Source organism: Chiroxiphia lanceolata, chromosome 10 (assembly GCF_009829145.1).
Source record: "Chiroxiphia lanceolata isolate bChiLan1 chromosome 10, bChiLan1.pri, whole genome shotgun sequence".
Taxonomy (NCBI): Eukaryota; Metazoa; Chordata; class Aves; order Passeriformes; family Pipridae; genus Chiroxiphia; species Chiroxiphia lanceolata.
Window position 1 is genome coordinate 3191750 of NC_045646.1, and position 23537 is coordinate 3215286.

General features: G+C 38.1%; 1 long non-coding RNA gene across 1 annotated transcript in view; it reads left to right on the forward strand.

Moving 5' to 3' along the window:
• LOC116791649 overlaps window positions 1–23537 on the forward strand; it is a 53005-nt gene that overhangs the window by 25503 nt on the left and 3965 nt on the right. Inside the window, exons 2-4 of the long non-coding RNA XR_004358810.1 lie at window positions 3596–3742; window positions 9104–9172; window positions 10311–10529. This is a non-coding gene — a long non-coding RNA (uncharacterized LOC116791649). The remainder of the gene's footprint in view (window positions 1–3595; window positions 3743–9103; window positions 9173–10310; window positions 10530–23537) is intronic.

Genomic DNA, 23537 nt, shown 5'->3' on the forward strand with positions numbered 1-23537 from the left:
TGTTGTGGTTATACTTAAGTAGTGAGCAATAAATTCCAGTAGGGGAATGTAAGGAGTGCAAAATTCAACATAAAATGTTACATTTAAACTCCTTCTTTCCATCTTTGTTTACCTGTTCTCCAAGAACAGACTGAACCGATCAATGAAACAACTACAGAAAACATGAAATCCAGGTAATATCCTTTTTTTGTAAGTGAGGGAGGGCACATATTTTCCCAGAGGAGTTTTTGGTGTTGGGAGGTTGTAAGGTTGTGGCACGGTTTGGTTTTGAAAACGAGGAAGGCAGCCCTAAATACCTGAGGGGGAATTTTTGACTAAAATCCTGAAGTGCTCAAGAATAATTTAATGTCAACAGGGTGTAACTTGCCTAAAATAGCTACATGTCTCACAACTTGCTAAAATTGTTACTTTATCTGGATTTTTCAGTTCCCCTGATAAGACAGGGTTTGTCTGATACTGATAAGCTGGAATTGATTCCGGGCTTGTGTGAAACAAGTGAAAGTCAAGGGGAAGATTTTGGTCTGTGGTGTGGGGGAGTCAAAATATGGCAGAACACAAAATGCAAGGTCTGATTTTGAGATGATTGGAGAGAAAATAATTAACTCAAATGAACCATCGTCTCCTTCAATTAATAAAGAACACATGGAAATAGAAACTAATATTAGCTCTATTATTTCAAGGCTGGTTTAGATTAGTAGCCCATTTATTAACCATCATGACACTCTTTTCTGTATGAAATTTAGGTATTAATAGTGTTCTCCCCAGTCCATGTCAGTAGAGAAATTTTTAGGGCTGAAAATCAAGGTTTTAAGCCTGGATTTCTCTTAAGTTTGGTCTTCTGAAAAAAAAAAGGCAATTTTACTCTGGCCTATGTTAGGTCAGATTCCTGCCCAGACTTCCTGTTTTCTTGGAGTCTCCAAAAACATAAGACCTGATTTTTAAAGGCAGCTTCTCATTTGCTTTCACAATTAACTACAGGCACAAATATACAACTACCTGGCTGCCTGGTAGCACAGCCCAGTTTTTTCTCTGTTCATGTTTAACACAGGCAAAAAAAAAAAAAAAAAAAAGAAAAGCAATTATAAATCTAACATAACATTAAACCCATATGCACAGATGAGAATCAGGTTCTGCCACTTTTTAATGGTCAGGAACAGGGTTTTTTGGGGTTTTATTTTGGTTATCAATGGGAGCAGCTGCTAAAGAAAGTGCTAATACTGGTAGGGGAGTAAGATTCAAGCAGGCAACCCTGTGTGAATAATAACCTAAGTACCCATTTAACTTTAAGCACTTCTTTATGGTCCTGGAAGTTAATGGCTTTACACATTTGGTCAAAGTTAAGCATATGTTTAATGCCTGCCTGAATTAGAAATTAGATCTTTGAACTTCAGTTTTGCTTACACTCTGTATTATTTTGTTGGGAGGTTCATTTTGGGAAGGCAGGGAAATAGCAGTCACTCCAAATGATATCCTTTTGCAATTAAACGTTGCCTGTACAGTAGATTCAGCACATCAGCACTTAACATATTTCTTCTTAATGTATATTTGACTCTATGAGAGTCATTAGATGGAACTAACTATACAATTGTTTCGATTAAATTCTCTAGTTCTCCAATCCAAGCAAAACCACTCAAAGTTAAGAGGAAAAAATAACCCATCTTTTGAGTGACTTCAGTTTTCTATTTATTATACCAAAGTTTAGGCTCAGTTTTTGCTTTGTGTAACCTGGCAACTCATCAGAATTCCCTGATTTGACTTAAATTTGCTCAGTCCCAGCTATCATACCTGATTTTACACTCCTATAAACTATAACTTATTAGAAGAACTATGGAAAAACCACTGTTTTACCCTGTATTCAGTTTTTATTTATCATTTAAATACCCTCACCTTTATTGTACTTATTGGGAATTAGGGAGATCAATGCCTTTATCAATAATAAAAAGCCATTCCACTTGCTCATAATCTTATTCAGAGCAAGTTATGCCAGTCTTCAACACACACATAATTCTAAATATCTTCTCTATATGCAGTGAGATTTTAGAGCCTGAATCCCACAATAAAACCAGATTTAGTCTCATCAAATAAACTAGAAATCATGTGTTACTTGACAGAAAATACAAGATTTCTGAAATTGTGGGGGGTCAGGGTTCAAGTCCTTCCAACTTCCACTTGGGGACTGTGGTATCCCTGTTTTCTGGGAGCACTGATGAGTTAGGATGGGTTTTTGGTGGCAGGATCCTGCTTAGAGGTCTGAAATTAGTGGATTTCTACAGCTTTGCCTGCAGAAGGGACCAGTACTCATAGGTAATGTGACAACATCCCCATTAATTAATTTAATTACTGCAAAATAAACAAACTCCTGCTGGTTTCAGTGGAAGCTACATCAAGAACAGAATACTTTAGTATGAGCAAAGATAAGACTTTATTTTATAAGAATTTTATTCATACATAAGACTATCTGAAAGGGAAGCTGATCCTCTTTGTTATACTGAATTCTGCATTGTGAAGACACAACTGAGGCCACTTTCTGCTTTAAAAAATCAGGAGTCTGCCCACAAAATCAAAATTATCTCCACAAGAGCCTTGCAAGTCAATCCTCGACATTAGCAGGCAGTCCAACTCCAATTATCCTTAGCTAGAACCTTCCAAGTTCATCTTCTTCTCCTGTCCCCGTAATAACACTTGTGTTATCTCATATTAATATTAAATATGTATTGTTATTCTAATAACTAATTATCAGACTCATAATGCTAATGATGGCAATTCAGTTTGTAATCCCATCTGTTCACTTTACCACAGTTGTTTATTTTCTTTCCTGCTTTCAGAATACTCTTGATTTGTAATTAATCACGCATTTTGACTTTTTTTAATTAGAGATTCGCTGGTTTATTTTAAAATAAAGGATCAGGAGGAATAAACAAGAGCTGGCATGGCACTGCAAAGAGAAAACATTTCTGTTCTCAGTGACGAAACAACTGAAAAAAATGTGGCTATAAATGAAGGATGGAACAGCTGAGTAACTTGTAGCAAAGAAGAAGTAGATAATTTATGAAATATTCCTACAAAGCCTGTTGTTATTTTCTTTTAAACTTTCTCTCTTTCACTGGGGATCTTTAAATTCAAAAATATCTATTTTGCTGATATATTTCTTGTGTTTCATTTGATATCCAGAAGGCAAAGGTGACTAAAACAACCTGATGGAGAAAGTTTCCATTGATCTCGCAGAATAATTATGTTATTCTATTCTGGATGTATTTTAGTATCTTCTAAGAGTACTGAAATGAATTGAAGGTAACAAAACCTTCCTTCTCTAACTGTTTTATACATTTAACTTAGATATCATTTCTAAAACCTTAAGGTAGTCTGGCAATCTTTTTCTCGTATTTTTTTGCTCTTTAGTATGTTTTCCCACTTCTCAATAAGTGTAAATTTATGCACTCTCAAGCTCGGTCCCATTTTCATTGAAAAAAAAAAAAGTAATATGATTTGGGGGTTTATTTGTTTTGCTTTGCTTTTTATTTTCTTATGCTCTTTTAATTTGCTACAGTTCCTACACTTTTTATAAACTGATTTTTCTCACCCTCTGCTTTCTCAGGTGTGCAGCTATTGCTGTGAGGAGCAAGATTTCCCTCCAAACAGTTAACAAAATCTCCATCTGTATTTTTGCTCCCTTGAATTTTAAATGTATCAGTGCTTGTCTGATTGAATGCAATGAACCATCTGCAATAGAGAACAGGAGAAGGTGGGGTTTTTTCCTACCCTCGAAATGCAGCAGCCACTGTGTCACATTGCTCTGAGTTTTGTGAGCATGTTTTTATTGTTGGTTTCTTGGCAGCAAAACATCCTCTGCTGACCAGGAGGCAAGAAAGTAATTATTTCAGACAAGAAAAAAATGGATTCTTCTCACTCCTTTTATTTATTAATTAAAAAACCCAAGATACACACCCTTCCTTCAGCAGTGCTGTGATCAGAAAAGTTGGATTTAGACCTTAATCTGCATCCCTGTGTTTCGACACAGGATCAAAGCGATGGGTTTGCTGTTTGCTCCGGATCTTTTATCTGTGATGCAGTGGAAAACATCAAACAAATCTCATTTATTTGCAGCTAACACATGCACAAAGAGGGCAAGGCATTGTAATTACACGTGTCTAATGCAAACTGAATTCATTTGCAGCTTTGTCTGCACAAATGCAGTATATTCATACTGTCAATATTCAGTGGTGCTCAGCCCTGGGCCCTGCTGAGATATTAAACAGCTTTAGGACTGATATTTTTGTTTTAGAGATGTTTTTTGGTCCCCAACACCAGCCCAAGTGGCTGCACTGTGTTTTATTTATTTAGCTGTGTTCCCTACAAACAGTTTCCCCAGCCTGGCCTGTTGTTTGGTTCTGCCCCTCTGACTGGCTGTGTGGCTAATCAGGATTTCCAAATGCTGGGTTGTTAGCACACGAAGCTTAGAGATGAGAAATTCTGTCATCACTCAGAGATTAAGCAGAGATTTATTCAGGTAACTCGGAAAAAAATTCCGCTATGAGGTTTAAAACCGGCCGTGCATCTCAATTTTCAAACTTGCCCTGCACAACTAAACACCCTCCCTGGGTGGGAGGGCACTGCCCTTTGACCAGGGGACTTTTTTATGGTGTATACCTATTTTTTTATTATTTTAAAATGTGTGTGGAAATGGTATTGATGATAAATTAAAAATATTTTTTTAACAAGTTACCCAAAAAATAGTAATTACAGACACCTGTTGGAACTATTCTCCAAAACAACCTCTCTGTTAAATGATGGACTAACAACGGGGAAGTAAGAGCAAGGGGAAAAGTCTCTTCTTACTGAAAAATATGAGGTTTCCACCAGTACCTCTGGGTGCAGAACGTGAGCACAGCCCCAGTTGGTGACACAGTGAATTTACTGAGTGAGCAGCAGAACCACCTGGACACATATTCACCATAAAAGGGTGATTTTGGGCTTCCAAAAAAATGGAGGGGGAAAAAAAATAATCCTAAGCACTCCCCTGTCCATACTGTCCATATTGCATCCCATCCAGTCTGTCCTTGCTTGGGTGACTTCCCTAATTCTGAAGCCTCAGTGCAAGAGGTCGGTGAACACTTTAATTGCATGTGAGAGAAGATCAGCTCCTGGCACAATTTATAACTAAGGTAACTAGTTCAGAAATCCACGGCTCATTTAATTTTAAAAAGAGGGTCTAGTTTAATTATTTATGCTGTATAAATAATGAGATTCCAACAGGCTGAGGAGTCACTGAAACATTATGATATTAAATCTTTGCAAAGAGACAGAAGGTGAAGGGAGAGGTTCTTGTGTGTTAGAAAGTGTGAGGATTAGCAAAATGTGAATTAGTAAGGGTCTGCTGCATTCAATATAGAATTTAGGGTGAACTATTTACTGTTGGCATAACTTATTAAAGTTAATTATTAAAGTTACTTATTAAAACTAACTCTATGAGCTGGTAAATAATAGAAAATGCATTTGATGAAAGAAATGCTAATTTTTTTTCCTAAGAACGCTATTTGAAGTTATTTAACAAATTCCATTTGCTATTACCTATTAATAAACAGCAGGAAATGTTCAATACCCCGTGTTCAAACCTTGAAGCATTTGAAGCAGATGGATGATATTTTGGGCTTCATCATTATTTTTTTTTTATCTGTTCAGATTTGTTTGAAATTAAACTCATGCAAGATGAAGGGTGTGGGAGAGAAGAAACACTTTTTATCCCGGGATGCTGAGCTGAGAAGTCAGCACGTGGTTGACTGTGTTGATGGCACTAAAATAAACCAGGGAGAGCTCTTAAAATAATGTGTGGTCTATTGATCTAAAGATTAGGCTGGAGTGTGACAGCCAGGGGGAAAAGCAGGAATCTATTCCCAGTGACAATGAAAGCCCTCCATGCAGGGGATGGAGAGGTGCATTATGCTGTGTAGGGAAAAGCACCACCAAAGTCCTTCACAATTCCCAAGGAGCAATAAACCTCATGGGATGTGACACAGAGAGTGGAAAAACGTGGGGGAAACAAGAATTGGCTGCTTTGTCTCCCAGAAGGCTCACAAATCTGGCACCAGAGGTAACCAACCAGTTGTTATTCCTAAATCTTGGACCCCTATGGCAGAATTTCCAAATCAACATTTGTCCCTGTTTTCATGGGTCCTGTTCCGTGTTTTGTTACCTTGATCCTTTATTAATTCCATTTAATTACAGGGTAATCAGTGCTGCAGTTTATGTTCCTGTCACTTGTTTTGCTTCTGTAGGAATATCCATCAGGAATCTCAGCCCCTCCACACGTCAGCTCTCCCCTATTTTTCATTTTGACATAGTTTATAGCAAGTGTCATCATGGGATTGCATTTAAGCTGCTGCTGACAGCATGTCATTGTTCAATTAAGTTTTTTGACACCTCTTCTAATTGTGTATCTCAGCACTTCATATTCCTAAGAATATGCTGTTTCTCACCTTCTCCAGTTGCTTAAAAGGCAGGAAAATCTCTTTCCTCCAAACGTGAAGATTGTGTTGAATTTATTTTGTAAATGTGGCATTAGAGTCGCACTCAAAAACCCTGCAGGTTGATGCAAATTTTCCTCAGGAGTCTGAGGGATGAGGTTATTCACCTACTGCTGAACAATTGCTGAAGTTTCTGGAAATTTCCCCACAAAATGCTATTTTGGGCAAATTTCTATGGATAAAGGCACATTTCAAAGAGTGTTATGATGAAGTCCTTTATCACTCTGCTGCAGTACTTACAGACCATCCCAGTTTCAAGGTTGGTTTTCTTTTTCCCACAAAAAAAGAGACCTATTTCTAAATATTGTTAAATGGATAGAAAAGTGAAAAAAAATTTCAGAATCCCAAATCTGATCAAATTATCTTGCTGCACAGAGGTAGTTGACCTTTTACAACATAAATACAAAGGAATTATTTTAAATTTTTTTTTGCTAAAAGTGTGGGGTTTTTATGTTCACTTGTGGCCTTGCAGTTGGGATTTTTTTTTTCTTCATTTCTTTAAGAATAAGCTTAGATTTCCACAGGGTGTCTCTTGGAATGCAGCAGAATAAAACATTTCAGAGTCTTAGAGAAGGAAATCTTTTACTGCTGAACCTTCATGGAATGACTAACTTTGAATTACAGTGACTGTGAATCATCTGGGAAAACAGGTAAACGTTTTTAATGACATAAAGTTAATTTCTGGATGTCCTTGAAGACTCTTTGGCTTTAAAACCTTTTTTCTAGACTGGTCACACAGGACTCAGGTTCTATTTTGGGGAGAAAGATGAAAATGCTCATCTTCTCTTTTAATTTTTTGACAAGATGAGCACAAGAACTGAAACAGGTTGTGCTTCCTTGAATAAAAGAACTAAAACTAGCTGGATCTAAGTAATGTAAAACCCCTATAATTATAAATGTGCATTTTTTTACAGCCGCCACAGAAAAAGTTTTTCAAGCAAATGGAAAAATTCTATTTGTTTGGTTGGTTGGTTGTTTTTTTTTTCCATAAACCAGAACTTAATTTATTACTGAAAACAGCACATGTGGGTAGGAGGCCTCACTGGGGAACAGGTTTTGAATCTTGCATCTCTGTTTAGGACAATAAGCAGAAGCATCATGAATTCCCTTTTTAGAGTTGATCTTTAATATTCAGCAGTTTGATTTTCCTTCCACTTTCACGAGCAGGAGAGACTTTGTAGTGCCTTCCCAGCACTTTACAGCATCAGGCGGGTTTTCCATGTAGTGTGAAAATACATTTTCATGACACACTATTCATTTTATGGGAGAGAAAAACACCTGCTCAGCACCTTTGTGAGAAATATGAATTAATGCTGCAGAGGAGGCTCTAGACAAGTTTAGATAATGTTCAACTTCCAGGCATGAAGTTGTGATGTAAATCAAGAGGTGCAGCAAAGCTGATGCCAAACAGATCAGCTCCCATTTACCTGAGGGATCCAAACAAAAGCTTCCCAGAGGCTCTCTGAGATATTCCGTGGAACTGTTGGAATCTCATCCTCACCAACACCCTCAAACTGAAGCTTCACTAAAGCTGGAAAAGGCCTTTAGGATTCTCAAATCCAACCATCCACCACCACCATGTTCACTGATTAACCACGTCATCAAGTGCCACATCCACACATTTTTCAAACACTTTAGGAATAGTGAGTCCACACCTTCCCTGGGCAGCCTGTTCCAAGGCTTTACAACCCTTTCCATGAAGAAATTTTCCCTAATATCCAGCTTAAACCTTCCCTGAGGCCACTTCCTCGTTGTTTAGCGTGCAAAGCAGACACCAAGGATTTAAAGAAATATTTTCTTGCCTGGTAGGATCTTTGATTGAGTGATACAGCAACAAGCATCTCTTGAAAAAATAATTAAATATTAAAAAAAAAAGTTATGGCAGCAAACCACTTTTCAACAATATTGCAAACTGGTTGAAATGGATGTGCAAAATAACATCTTTTTAGAAGTTAACATTTTGAGCAAATAATTATTTCAGTATATTTCTGGAGATTTGGCAGTATTTCTAGTACTAATGGGGGAGATAAGAACATATGATAAACCTTTGAACACCTGCTAGATATTTATTTTCATGCTTTCTCTTATTTTCCTTTAACCATTCTTTTTTTCTTCCAACTGCTGCCTCCTTCTAATTGTATTCATAACCTTTCCTTGTAGTACATAAATTTTATTTCTTTTAAAAGTATCTATTCAAATACTCTGAAGTCCATATCACTTCCTTTTTTTTTGATTTTCATTAAGCTGAATTATTTCCCATCTAGCACAAATCATTCTATCTTCAGAGCTTTTGTTGTCTGTGACTCACAGATTCTAAGATAAGACTTGAGATACTTCTGGGGGTTTATTTTCTTTTACTAAATGCTTTTTTTCCTGTGGTGTTTGAGTTGGCAAAAATCTTCCTGTGTGGTGGAAAGGATCTGACTCATGTTACTGCTTCCTAATAGATAATAATATTGCCTGTGGCCAGGATTTTCCAGACTGGTAAATCACACACCCGGCTCCCATCAGCTTTTATTGGATCCTTCCTGACCTTTGAAGAAGATTGAGCATGCATTAATTTTTATTTTCTTGCTTTATAGTGTGCATTCCTCTTACAAGAAGCACCTCATGAAAGAAGAAGTGAAAAGCAAATATTTATCTAAAGAAAGGTGAGTAAGTAAGGGAGCAACAGGCCACAGAAAAACTGTGTTTCCTCAGAGAGGGAACAGAGCAATAGAAAAGATTAAAACCAGCAACAGCAGAAATTCTCATAACAGGAGAAATTATTACAGGGTGAAAGAGAAGAAATGTTCAGCTTAACGTAAACTGTGTGGAAAAACCTAATAAAAATATTTCTACAAAACTCTACAATTTGGGTGAGGAGGATTTAAAAGTATTCAGTCTCAACAGCAGCATTTATTAGTTGTTAATTGAGGGGTGTTAAAGGCTTTTCATTTCTTGAATTCTCTAAGTCAACATCAGGTATTTTCATGATAGACCAGGTGTAGCTCTACAGTGTTGAGTCAAAGTTGGATAGTCTGAAAGAACCCTATAAAATAAATTAATTTTATTTTACCAACCTAATTTTATTCAATCATTACAGTGTTATATGTATGTTTAAGAAAAATAGCTTTATCTAAAGAAAATAAAAATAATAACAGAGAGATTTATACCTGCTTTGGCCAGACCTACACAACTGTACCAGGAAATCTAAACAAATTGAGAAACCTTCTGCACTGTCTTCAAGTTTATCATGTTCCTCAAGGCAAGGCAGAGGAAGAAATAAATAAGGTGGCAGCTTCAGGAGGAGAAGTGTCTCTGGAAAAGATGTCATTGTCATTGGGAGAATTAATGAGGAGGGATGACACGCAGGAGAGGAATTAGCAAAACAGCTCTTGACATTTGTTAGGAAGAAAAGAGCTCCCAGAAGCTGGAGACAAAGCAATCCTTCAACACATGTAGGAACAGCAGAGGAACTGAGGATCCAGTAACCCCCACTGGCAAAGAAGGTGGGGATTTAAAAAAAATAAATAAAAGTTTCCATTTTAGAAAAGGAATAAATTTCAAATTTCACCTGGTTGCATTGTGGGGTTTCTTGTTCCTCAAAAAATACATGTCGGGATAAAAAGAAGAAAAAGCTCCAGCTGTAAACTTGGGACGAGCTGGGTGTGGCTCAAGGGCATCGTATGTGACAAATTGCAACACCAGCTTTGCAGTACAACTTCCTTTTGAGGCTCTCCTGCCTTTTCTAGAGAGAAAATGCTCTTTCTGGGCCTCTCTCTCTCTGAGTTTCCATTTGCTTTCGAGGGCTGCAAAGTGATGGAGAGATTTGAGGGGTTGGTCGACTTTCCTGCTGCTCCTGAATCAGAGCTCATGCTCCAAGCAGCTGCAACAGATGTTTCTGGATTATACTGAGCAGTCAGAGCATGAAAAAAATCCTTTGTAGGAACAGAAACAGGAGAAAATGATGGTCCTTGACTCCAGGAAAATAAACCCAGAACTTGACAGATTCAGGTGTGAGCTCTGGTAAGTCACCGGTCTAAATATTCATAAGAAAAATGAGTATTTGATTACTTTTAAATTGAATCCTTAATCTCCGTGGACCTCTTCTATTCTTTTCCTGACAGAAAAGTGGTTTAGGAAGTATAAAATGACATGTTCTTTTAAGCACTCAAAACTGTTTAGAGAAAACATTTTCACTTAGGCACGAGAGAAAAAAAAGTTTCGAAATAGGTAGCGGTTCAGCAGAAAGCAAAATGAGAGAACTTTGGAGACTGCAATTCATTTTCTTCATGGTGGATTCGTTGGGATTTATATGGGAGCTCATAAAAGGCAGAACTGGCGTTCCAGAATTCCAGCAGCGAGAGCAGCGGTGACTTCTCGATCTGGGATTTGCTTTAACTGCCTCAAGTCTCACAAAGGAAATTAAGTGCAGTCAACCAGACAGCCTGGTGCACTGGTCACCACTTCTGCATTCCTACTGCAGTTGGATTTACCTCCTGACCAGTTTTTCCATCGCAGATATAAAAGTTTATGGCTACAAAATTCCTTGGACGAGTTACGTTTGTGAGTCCTGATGGCAGAGGTGGAAATTCAAGTCTCCAACTCCTTTATGCAAACACTTGGATGTGAAATGCCATTACCAAAAGCCTTGCAAATATGCATTTTGTGAACTGTTGCAACACCAGGATAAATATTTGGCCCTTACTTTACCAACATCTACCACAATAACAGGCACTGCCTCCTCCTACCTATAGAACTAATGATATTTCCAGAATTTAAGGGGTGGTCACTTCTAGTTTTACCATCTTGTGTTTCCTAGGAAGCCAATATCAGTGTTAACTTTTCCCATAAATTGCTATTTGGGCTGGATTTTAGGGGAGGGAAGAACAGATTCTAGATTTTGGCATTTCTTTTCCAAGTCCACGTTTTCCAGCTGCTCAGTGCAAACCCACAGGTAAAGGACGTATTTTTCTGAAGGCTTTTCTCTGTGGAAAGAATATTAGATACATTGGGAAGTGGAGTACATGGGAAAGGGATGTTTGGAAGCAGAAAATTCCAGTAACCACTAAAGGTCCAGCCCCATGTGCCATCGGGGCTGTGCTGGGAGCAGAAGGGAATCATTCCTGGACAGCACCAGTGGTCCTGGCAGGAGGTTTCTCCCAGCTGCCCCATTTCCCAGGCAAACATATGGAAACCAAATGGAGCTCGTAAATATTTGTTTCCCAAATCACGTAATGACAGACTATAAAAAAAGCTCGTGAAACTTTAATTTGATGGGACATTATTATGGGCTCTCCAGAAAGCACAGACGTAAGTAGTCAGTTATGTCCAACACAGATGAACTTCACTTCTCAGGGGGAAAACAAACAACCAATATTCCCCAACAAACAAACAAAACAAACAACAACAACAACAACAAAACCCCCCAAAACCCCAAAAACAACCAAACAAAAAAACCACCAAAAAAATCACAACCAAACAACAAAACCCAGATGTGCAGGATGAGCTGCACATGTTAGACATGGTTGCTGATTTATGGGAATTGGCACAACAGGAACAACTTTTGCTTTGATTATATCACCAGAGCAGCAATGTGCAAGGAAACCCTAATCCATTACATTTTCAACTTATAAAATTTATTAGACTTGAACTGGGATCTTTATTCATGCCAAGCTCTCTTCTGAATTTATGGCAGTTCTGTAATCATTACTCAGCCTGAATGGAATCATATATTTCTTTGAAATAAAGTGAGAGGCAGCTTCCTAATTAGCATTACAACCGTTAATGAGAGATCACATGAGTTGCAGTGAACAGAAAGACATAATGCTATCAGACATTCAGAGTCAGACATATTTTAAATATACTCTTCCTATTTTCTGAAATTCCCACTCCCAGAAGTCTCCAGAGTTTAACAAGATCATAAAACTGGAGCAGCATTTCATGGAGTTCCTTTTAGTTAATATCACAGTATTAAATAAGATCTTTCCTGCAAAGGAAAGAAAATGATTGTTCTCTCTCTCCTAAGCTGACTGTGTAAAATGTTCTTCAATAAAAACCAAGAAATTAATATTCAATGATTTACAGTAAATCTCTTGAGCACAGGAGGTTTGCTCTAGATTGGAAAAGCAAACACTTATGGGTACATTATTATGATGGCTTATGCTAATTAAATTGAAGCAGAAATGCTTAATTTATTCTTTACCATCAAGTGCAGGGGGGAAAATTCTTTCTTGGTTCAAGCTTTATCTTGTTAAGAAGATTTACCTCCTTATTTCCTACAATAAAGAGCTATTTTTGAGACTCTACTGAGAAAGCAGAGGCTGCAGAGCTTTTCTGCCAGTTGCCATGACACTTTGGATCTCAACCTCCAGTTCAATACAATAGCTGCAATTAGGTAATTAGAACATTATCTCAAAGTACATAGCTATTGTACAAAAGAAGAAACATTCTCACTGAATATGCTGCTTAGTCACCAATAAATGATTTAAAAAAAAAATAAATTACATTTTCTAATTATAATGAATAATTTATTTCTCCTGGGGAGGCTTGACATTTAAATATTGTACCTTGAAAAAATAAATACAGGATCCATCCAATATCATCTTAGGACACGTGAAATTTCTCTGACCTTTTAGTTATTTTTCTTCTATCAAATATTGAGAGAGAAAAATATAGTTATTTTTCTTCTATAAAACATTGAGAGAAAAAGAACAACTATAATAATGGGTTGTTCTGGTTTAGCTCATTGTTATTTTCAAATTCAAAGGCCTTAATGAAAAATTAATCCATCTTTTATTGGGTTTTTTTACTATCTCAACATCTAGAAGGTTTTTATTTAGATGGAATTGGTTGTACTGGGTGATGTATGATCCCGCTTCCCCGAGGTGTTCTGCCCAGGGCAGTGGTGGAATCACCATCCCTGGAATCATTCAAACACCCTGCAGATGTGGTGCTTTGGGACAAGGTTTAGTGGTGGACCTGGGAGCTCTGGGTTCATGGTTGGACTTACTGATCTTAGAGATCTTCACCAACCTTATTGATTTTATAATTCAAATAAACAAAGTTCTTAGTCTACACACACACACACAAATGCCTGGCAGGTACAGACTAATAAATACAGGAAATAAGGAATGCAGATGAGTAGCCTGGTGAGTTGGGGTCTGTGGCCATGAGAAGCCAACTTGTCTTCCTATTGGTTTTATAATAATTACGAAAAGAAAAGCTCTGAGGAGAAAAATGAAATATTTGTGTGTTTTCTGAAAACTCAGCTCGAGCACAGAAGGAAAAGGCACCAGGAGCACGTGGATGAAATGCACCTCCTTGGAAATCCATGGGATTTCTGTCACTGATGTCAAGAGAGGCAGATCCAATTTTTGAGTTCCCTACATAAATTGTTGACTTTAAACTGTTAATGACCCAAAATAAATGTTCGACCACCTCAACCTATTTTGTCTGGCTGTACCCAAGTGACATCAGTGGCACTGAAACCACCTGTGCCAGAGAACAGGTACCTCTGTGCTCCAGCCAAGGTTCCACCCTGTCCCAGAGACCAGCCCAAACTATCCGTGTGTTCTGGTCTCCAAAACACATTTAAGTTCCCCGCCTGTTTCCTGGAGAGGCTGCACATGCTGCACAAACCTGCTGTGGGCAAAGGCTTCCCAACATACATCTCAGGAATGTCGTGGCTGTCGCTGGGAAATATCAAATGCCAAGGTTTTCATCATTTATTACGGAATATTTGACAGGAAGGGACTTTTTGAGGACAGAACTCTAAATTTAAGCGTTTGTTTCTGCCTTTTCGTGTCTCAGATTTGTTCCCATTCCCCACCCCATTTATCACTCCCTTTCACTAATCATTACTGCCTATATTTATCTTCCATAATCACCGACCCTCATTTCTCCACGTCTCGAAGATAAGAAAGTTGCTGTCAGGTATTATGCAAACTCTGAACATCCCTGGCACGGAAGGATGGAACACCAGTCCCTCACAAATGATTGCAAAAGTCCCTTAACTTCAAGAAAATTACGCATTCCCTGATAAGAAAAGTTATCAGCCAGATGCTGAGCTAAGCATATGAGCATAAGTCACCTGTGACTGAGTTATGGTACTTTTGGCTTCCAGGATGTTTGCCCACAATCCAGGAGCACAGTTCACATTGTTTAGGACTTCCTGATTTTGTTTTTATTTCATATTTACACCAGTTCAAACCTCTCAAGTCCTTTTTTTCTTTTTTTCTTTTTCTTTTTTTTTTCTATTTATTCATTGATATTCAAAGGATGATGCTTCTTATAACCCAATTCTTTGGTTTAGTGAGGCAATCAGAAGTTTGCTGACCTGGCACTTTAGATATATCTGGCACAAGCTAAAAACAAACTCAAAGATAAATCCAAAAGCACATAAATCTCAGATAACACAAAATTCTCAGACAGAACAAGTGCACCAGTAAATTCCAACTTGAGCCCAAATACATTATTTTGCACTGTGAGCAACCTTGAGGACTAGCAGAGCAAATAATTTCAGACCACAAGATGAAGCATTTTTTAGTAAAATTAGGACTTTTGGTTTCTTCATTTAAAGAAGGAGAAGAAAAAAAATAATTTTTAGATTAGTTTGGATCTTCAGTGGCCTTGTACTTCATGGCTATGCCATTCAGTTCCTCCTAAAAGCAAACCTGATTAAAATTCATCATTTTCTGTTCCTGTTTCTTCATTTGACCTTTTCCATTGCTTCCCTCTTCAATAATGCCTGTTTCATGTATTTACAGGATATGTGCCCAAGTGTATCCTACATAATACAACATATGGTATTATTTGAGTGAATCACAGAAGAAAAATCAATGTTAATATCTCTTTCCTATGCTTAATCAAGCAACACAACCATAACCCTCATAATCAGTTTGGAGAGGCTGGAAAACTGCCAGGGGAGACACTTCCCATCTCAATCTGCAGCACTTTGCCCTCCCAACTCCTTTCAGCTCCCCACTATGAGAGCCAAAATAATAACAGTCACTAAAGTTTGAACTCCAAGTAGTATTTGGTCTTACAGCTGAAACTCTTTAGAACAAATAAACAAGGAAAAAAAAAAATCTTCCATTGTGTTTGTCAAGGCAGTGAAATCTGCAGGGGAGACAAGGATACAATGACAAAATGTGTTGCTGTGGGTAGAGTCACAGAGATCAAAGAAAGCAAAATGTTAATTTCCCAATATTACTGTTCCTTTCTCTTGTGCTTTCACTAAGTTTCAGTAAAACCTATCTCCTGCTCTTCTTCCAGGCAGCTCTGGCTGCTGCTGCCAACCCAGCTTCCGTCATTCTGATGGTGACAGACTCCATGGAAATCTCTCTCAGCTCCCTATTTCTGCTCATACTTATCCTAAATCAATCCTACCACGAGTGAGAAAGCACATCCTCACCTTACCCAACACCTTTTTCCCCCTTCTCTCACCCTGTCACCCTCCCCGTGCCCTTTGTCACCTTTTTGCTTCTCTCCAGTCAAAACCCCGCTCGCTTCACCCAAAATCTGACAAACCACAATCCCTCAAACCCCAGCAGTAACATCTTCTGCCACTTGTGATCTGGAAACCATCAAACACCCTCTTGTCTATTTATATTGCAAATCCTTCCAGGGAGAGATGATCCATTTGAGCAGAGCCTGGTGTAAATGGAAACCTCTTCCCAAACGGTCTTTTGGAGAGACTGAAAAAAAAAAAGGAAAATCCACTTGCGTGTCCCTGACAGTTGGTGACATCCTGGCAGGATGGAAAAGAGTTTTTTGGATTCATTTTTTCTCAGCCTTCAAGTGATTTGTCATGTAAGGTCTGTTCAGAATGTCACCGACTGTCCTCGAACAGGAGTTCTCTCTGCAGGTCTTTTCACTAATAATAATCCAGCATCTCCTCCCTCCACAGAGCTCCCTCCTCCCCCAGATTATCTCCTCATTCTGCTGCACTTCTTAGAACTGGTTAGGAAAGAAAAGATGCAATGGTTCTCAGGACAGGAGAGATGCAAAGGAACAGGACAGAGGAAGAGAAGAGAGACCCTCAAAACCCACCATCCTTGAATCATCCTCCTCATCATCAGTATTGAAAGGTGGAAATCTAGCAATGCATCTCTCTTGCATGACACAACAGCCCAGTCCCTGGTTTTACAGCATTTTAGGTACCCACACATCAGCCTGCCAAATTATGCCAAATTTCAAAGCCATTTATGACAAATATTCATTTGTTAAGAAAAAGGAATATTTAACCCCACCAAGGCGACAATGTGTTTTCACCAGGATATCAAAACCCATTTCCATTTTATTCTGTGAAATGATGTCTCTCAAAACTAAGGTTTCTGGCCATCAACTCTCAAAAATTCTGTGTTTCCTACAAAACCTGTGCAGAGGAAGTTGCAGATTCCTCGAAGCTCTAGTGTTCTACAAGGTTTGGGCAGGTGTGTTTGATTCCTGGTTACTCAGTCCATCTATTTCTGTTAAAAAAAGTGACAATTTTTATTTATTTTACCTTTTAACGTAGGTTAAATCAACATACATACCACATGTTCTTACTTTTTGGGCAGGTGTGTTTGATTCCTGGTTACTCAGTCCATCTATTTCTGTTAAAAAAAGTGACAATTTTTATTTATTTTACCTTTTAACGTAGGTTAAATCAACATACATGCCACATGTTCTTACTTACAGCAGCAATTCCTTGAGTCTTTTTTAATTCACGGATTCAATGTAGCAATTATTGATTTTTTCCCCCCCTTCTTTTAGTAGCAGCAAATGTTACTTCATTAGTAAATCCATCTTGGGTTTTCTTCACAATAAATTCTGCATAAAAGTTGCAACCAGGAAACACAGAGTACATATTTTTATTTATTCCAGGGGCAATAAAAAGCACCAGGGTCTTCCACCTACAAGGATTTCCTGGCCTTTGTTCCCCCTTGGCTTCCACAGGCTCATTCAGTCCAAATTTGAGCACACTTAGAGATTAAAATAAAGTCTTTAAAGGGAGGCACAAAAATGGTTAAAACTCGAATTAAAGAGGGAGAAATTCAAGCAAGGAAGCAAATTCTCCCCATCAGTTCATTGCTTCATGACCTATCACTTGTTCCTTGTGAATTTTATGTGGGAACTGATTTGTAGGGCAAATCAATCACTCTGGCAGAAAGAAAGCTGTCCTTAAAGCTGGGTGAGAGAGTCTGTCTGTGGCAGCAAATGTGCAGCAGGAATAAAGATTGTGTACAAAGTTCTTTGCTTTAGAGGCTTCCCAAAGTTTTATATTAAAAAAAAAGGTAAAAAACCCCAACAACAAAACCCCACTCAAAACACCAAGAAGAGAAACAAACTTTAAAGCATTTGCCAAAACCGTAAAAAACCCCACAAAGAAACAAAAAAACCCAACACCTAAATATATACTCAAATTATCTCTGTCCTATGAGCACCTACTTAGCATGTAAGTAATGGGAAGAGGGAAATTGGTTAATCCTTGTATGTATTAGAGTACAAATAGATGTTTTAAGAGGTATTTTTCTGTTTATGGGTAGTAAAGAAGTACTTACAGAGCAAAGTTAGGGGAAAAGCCTTAACTACACCCCAAGGTGCAGCACAGGTTACAAAGCAAAGCCTTACTCCAACAAGTAGAGCTGAAAGAAATTAATTCTTAGTTTGCTTGTTGTTTTTTTTTTCACCCAGGATTATTTTTTACATTGAAAATAAGTAGTTGAGACCTTATTATTCCCATATAAAGTCTAACCTACCTTATTACCACTTTAAGAGACCTGGGCATGACAATGAGGAGTATCTGGGGATGGGGCAGAGGTACCCCCCCAACTCAGACACTCCAGTGCTGTCAGCTGGGACTGGATCAGAGACAGTCAATCAGTGAACTGAGACATTTCCCTCAAGTAGGAGACAGTCTGGATTTCATTATCCAAGGCCTTCCCAGGGTAAGAGCCTTAATGGCTTCACTGAGCTCGCTGGGAAAGGACAGTCTCTGAAAGCAAAGGAAACTTCTGATGGGTTTAAGTACTTTAATTTTTATCCCATAAACAATTCGAATGAGACGAGCTATGTAATAGCTTTCTTATGATAATTATGTCTGTTTGGTCTTTTACCAGATCATTAAAGTTACTGAGGTTGCTGGAGAGCCAATTTTTTTTTTCTTGAACTGTTTTAACTGTTCTTATTTGATTGCTGGAGTTTAGTGATAATAAAGATTTATAAGCAGCCAAGAAAAGATATTTTTAAAAAGCTTTTCTTCTGAATATAAACAGTCCCTTCCTCTGCAAATAGTTTCAGTGACAGCTTTTCCTTTATTAAAAAGCAGAAAACAATACAAGAGAAGTTATCTAGAAAACATCACAAAGAAAAATAAGGGTTTTTTCCCCATAATATTATGGGGCAATAAAGAAGGCAAGCAGAAAGAAGAACATTTTTAATAGTGAGATCTGGCAAAAATTCAAGCATAAATATTGCTTCATGAGTTGGGACTGCAGGGTCAGGACACAAGAATGAAGTTAAGAGTGAAATTAAGAGGAACTTCTTTTCATCCTAAAACTCATCTCTGGAAACAATTCATTCCACTTCAGCTCTTGGCATGGGATTGCTCCTGTAAAACCATGGGATGGGGTGGGTGGAGAAGGATGTATAGATACAAATACCTATAATTTCTTCCACCAGAACACAGGACTCTGAACTCAGGTTTAATCCCCATCTCCAATAAAACACAACACAAGGGCTACTTCAGAGAAAATTAACCTTCCAGATTCTCACCATTTAACAGCCTGGGGAATCAAAACACGCCAGAAAAATACCAATTTATTCACACGTTTACTGCCCAAAGTGTTGAACACACAATTAGTTTTATGGGGGCAGATTTTTCTCGTTACCAACAGTTGTGTGTGTTTATGAGCCTGAGCGGTTCCTGCAGCACCGAGTCCATCAGCAGCTCTTGCCACCTGCACTGCAATCCTCAGGAATTTAATTATAATCCCCTGCACATATCCCTGCAGTTGTGGCATCAATTACTCTGTTATCACTTGGATGTTATTTATTGTACCTGCTTAACCTTTGTATTTTCTAATAGGTTTTCAAAGTGGTTTTACTCGGTGTGCTTTGTACACTGTGTATATCATACACAGCAGTATCAAATTTAGACAGAAATTTGCATAGTTCTTCAAGGTGTAAACTGATCCTCCACTCAAAGCCATTAAATATCATTTATCTGTATATGAATGCCTCTTTTTTTCCAAAGTCTCAATCACATCTATATGCAATTTGATTCTCAGGAAGCAGAAGCTCCTATAATACGTTAAAAGAAATTTGTTTCCTTGCATTAAAATTTTCATTTACATTTTTAATACCACAGATTTTGAAGAAATTAAAACATTTAAAATATAACACAGTCAATGTTGTTAAAAAAGGAACATGGATGGTTTGTGGGGTTATTTATGCCCAATTTTTGTATATGACCAGTCATTTCTTAACTGATCTGAGTCTCCAGGATCTGGATGTCTGGTCCGAGTTGCCAGAATCATAAAACTCTGATTTGGTTTGCCACAATTTTGGATCAAGACACTGGAAATTTGTCTTCTGCTAAAACACAAACCATGTGGTGAAAGGTAATCCCGCCAAAATGTTCACCTGAAAAACTGCTGCTGATTTTTTTCTCTACTGCCTTCATAAAAAACACCCCAAGTATCAGTCAATAAAAACAACAAGGGTTTTTTTTCCTGGTTCTTTTAATAAAAGCAGCAGCTATTGAGAACTAGAGCAAAACTAGTGTTTATCCCCACAGTGATTCAAAAAGAAATATATTGAACCTCACAGAATTAATTGTCCTTAGAAAATAAAAAGGAAAAGGTTTCAGTAGCAGGGATTAAAAAACAGCCACTGCATGAACCAGGTTGAAATGATTATTGACATTATATTTGAGATAGTTTGGTTTAGGGGCAGTTGGGCTGAACTGCCCTGCTCACATAGCTGCTCCTTGTGGTGCCACCAAGGGAAATTCCTGGATGATCCAGACAATCATGGGGTGTTTTGGGGGGGGGGTGTTTAAGCCATGAGGGTCCAAGGAAATCGGTTCTGTGTTTGCAGCCTCGGTGGGAAAGGAGAGTAGAGCCATTTGTGCAAGAGAACTTTAATCCAGGTCCCAGGGAGAAGGTCTCACACAACACCACCAGACACTTCTGCAGTTTAATGGGAAAGCCCACAATGCTTCCTAAAACTCTGTACCTAAAATAAATCATATCTGCTTCTTTTATTCTTCTTTACTGTATCTACTTCAAGAACAATTGCTTTCCAACTGAGTTGCTCAATCACTTTTATAGAGGATATGAGAAGAGTTAGGAAGTATATAAAAAGCACGGAAATTAAATATATCTCATTATTGCCCCAATACTTTGATGTGACCAAATAAAAAAGCAAACAAACAAAAAAAAAATAACCATACAAACCAAACCACCAAAAAACCCACAGAACCCCCCAAACAAAAGCAAAAAAAGGGAAAAAAACCCCCAAAATAAAACAAACAAACAACACACACAAAAAACTCCACCATAAGTTCTGGTGCCTAGAATCTGTAACTTCAACCAGTACATTTTAATTTACTTTATTTTGTGTTTTGTTTTGTTTTGTTTTTTTTTTTTTTTAAATTTGGCTGAAGAAACATGTACTGAATACCTCAAAGAAAGTTCTAGAATACGGTATGACAGTGTGTATCTGGGCACGAACTTTAGGTCTTTTAAATTTACCTTCCCTTTAGGAATTTCATTAGGTTAGAAATAATTATTGACAAAAAAAATTCCCTGTAAGATTGAGATCCAGTACTATGAAATTAATTTCACTCTCTAGGCAAGTGTGCAGAATTTCCAAGGAGATACTTATATCCTTTCACTGACCCAAGAAACTGCCCCTGGAAAAAAGTCAAGGGCTGCTTTCAGTTAAAAATCGTGTGTAGGGGGAGAAGGTAAAAATTAATTTAGACAGAATAGAAGGGAAACAAGCAGCCAAGACGTGCTCCAACCTGCAGCACTTCTGTCTGTCACCCTCGGAGGAGGTGACACCAAAAAGAGCTCTGAGAAACCTCACATCACACACAGCAGCAAAGGAAACCAACCCATCAAATGTGACTCTCCTGGAGATTTAAAGAGGTTTCTTTGAGATGTAAAGATGAGACAGTGGGAACAGCAAGATTTTACTTCTGCAGGAGGGCCATCAGTGCTGAAAGGGGTGATGGGGCAAAGCTGTTTGAACATACCAACACTTGTGCAGCAAGGGATGAAACTTGTGTGTTTGGGACCCCACCCCGGCACAGGCACAAACTTTGTGTCCCCAACAGGGTCTCCCAGTTGTGCCACCATGGGGCAAGACCAGAATTCAGCCCCTCCTCACTGCCCTGCAGGAATGAACATCTGGATTTTTCCCGCCCTCCTCCAAACCACAACAGTTTGCCATCCCTTTCTAGAGTTTTTCATGCACAAGAACAAGAACTCCAGTGCCCCACAAACGCCTGAACTGAGAGCATTCACCCTTAACACCGTTTTGACAGGAAAGGGCCCATGAACACAACATGTGCTGACAAAGGAATTGCTAATGATGAGTAGAAAAAGAAATGACATTGTTAGTTCTGCAAGATTCTTCACTTGAAAAGTGCTTGTGCCAATGCTGGCACATATTTCATGTCTTTAATGTTCACCCTTGTTTGCCATTATAAAGCAAATATTTGTCAAATCCCTGCGCTCTGAAGTTCCCCCGGGCTCTGCTGCCTCAGACACTGATGTGTCAGAGGAGACTGCAGGAATTCAGAGCAGAAAATGGGAGGTCAGGCCTAGGTGGAAAAGCAAAGAGGTCTGAAGAGTTTCCATCCAACCCGAGTCAAAGGACTGGCTCAAGTCAGCAGGTCCTGTGGTGCATGGTGTGATTGAAGGGAGGGACATGGAGGTTCTGAGACTCTTCCCAGGCTGGATCAGACAATTCCCTTGGGATGTCCATCAAAAAGTGATAAAAGATGCAGCCTATGCACTTAATCAGAGAGTGGTTTAGATTGGAATGGAACTCAGAGACCATCCAGTTCCAACATCCCATCACAGGCAGGGACACTTTTCTTCTGTTTAGCCCTTTCTATCTGGCCACAGACCATCAAGCACCAGGATGTGCCTTCCCCTTCCACCTCTCTGCAGCTCTCCAAAAACCCAAGTCCTCAATAAATCACCTCCTCCAACACCATCCCAAATGACTCCCATATTACCAGATGGTCAGTTACGATTCTAAGATATCAAACAACATTTATTTTATTGTATGCTTATGGCTGAGATTCAGAAATGAAACAAAACAGAGAGTTAAAGCCAAATCAAAAATTTGGAAGCTTTCCTCCCACTCAGTTTGTTTTCAAAAATATCCCATCGATTTTCAAACACATGTTTTATTGACTCACAGTTTATTGACTCCCAAATACTCCTAAATTACTTCTGTAATTTCTGCTCTGGATATTGAAATGTCTTAAGACAACTTTGGAAGTCAGAGTCATTTCTGTTTACTATTTTGTTATATTTATTATATTATTTCCATTTTCATAAAAGTGTTTTGTCATTTTCAGAGTTTGCTCCCTCGTTTTTTCACAGGAAGGGAGGGGATGGGACCCAGATTTTACCAACAAATTTAAGAAACAAACAAAAGGACAAGGAGAGAGAAGATATAGAAAAATAAAAATTTTGAAAAGTATCCACATGTCAAAGTTTTCACAATATGTAGGTTTACACTACCTTGAAATCAAAAACATTTACATTTATAATTACACAAAGGAGAATTAGAATCCAAATGAATTACCAAACCAAGATGGCTCCAATTGTGTTTACCAGTATTTCCTGCTTTATTCCAATTAGCCATAACTTTATAATTTGCCTGTTTTCTCTGCACTAGTCATTCCAAGACAATGTCAGTGTTGAGTCCATAAGCATTTTGAGAATTAATTAAAATGTCATGAAATAGTTCTTTCATTAGCATATATATGGTCATAAAAATAATTATAATTACTTCTTAGAGGTG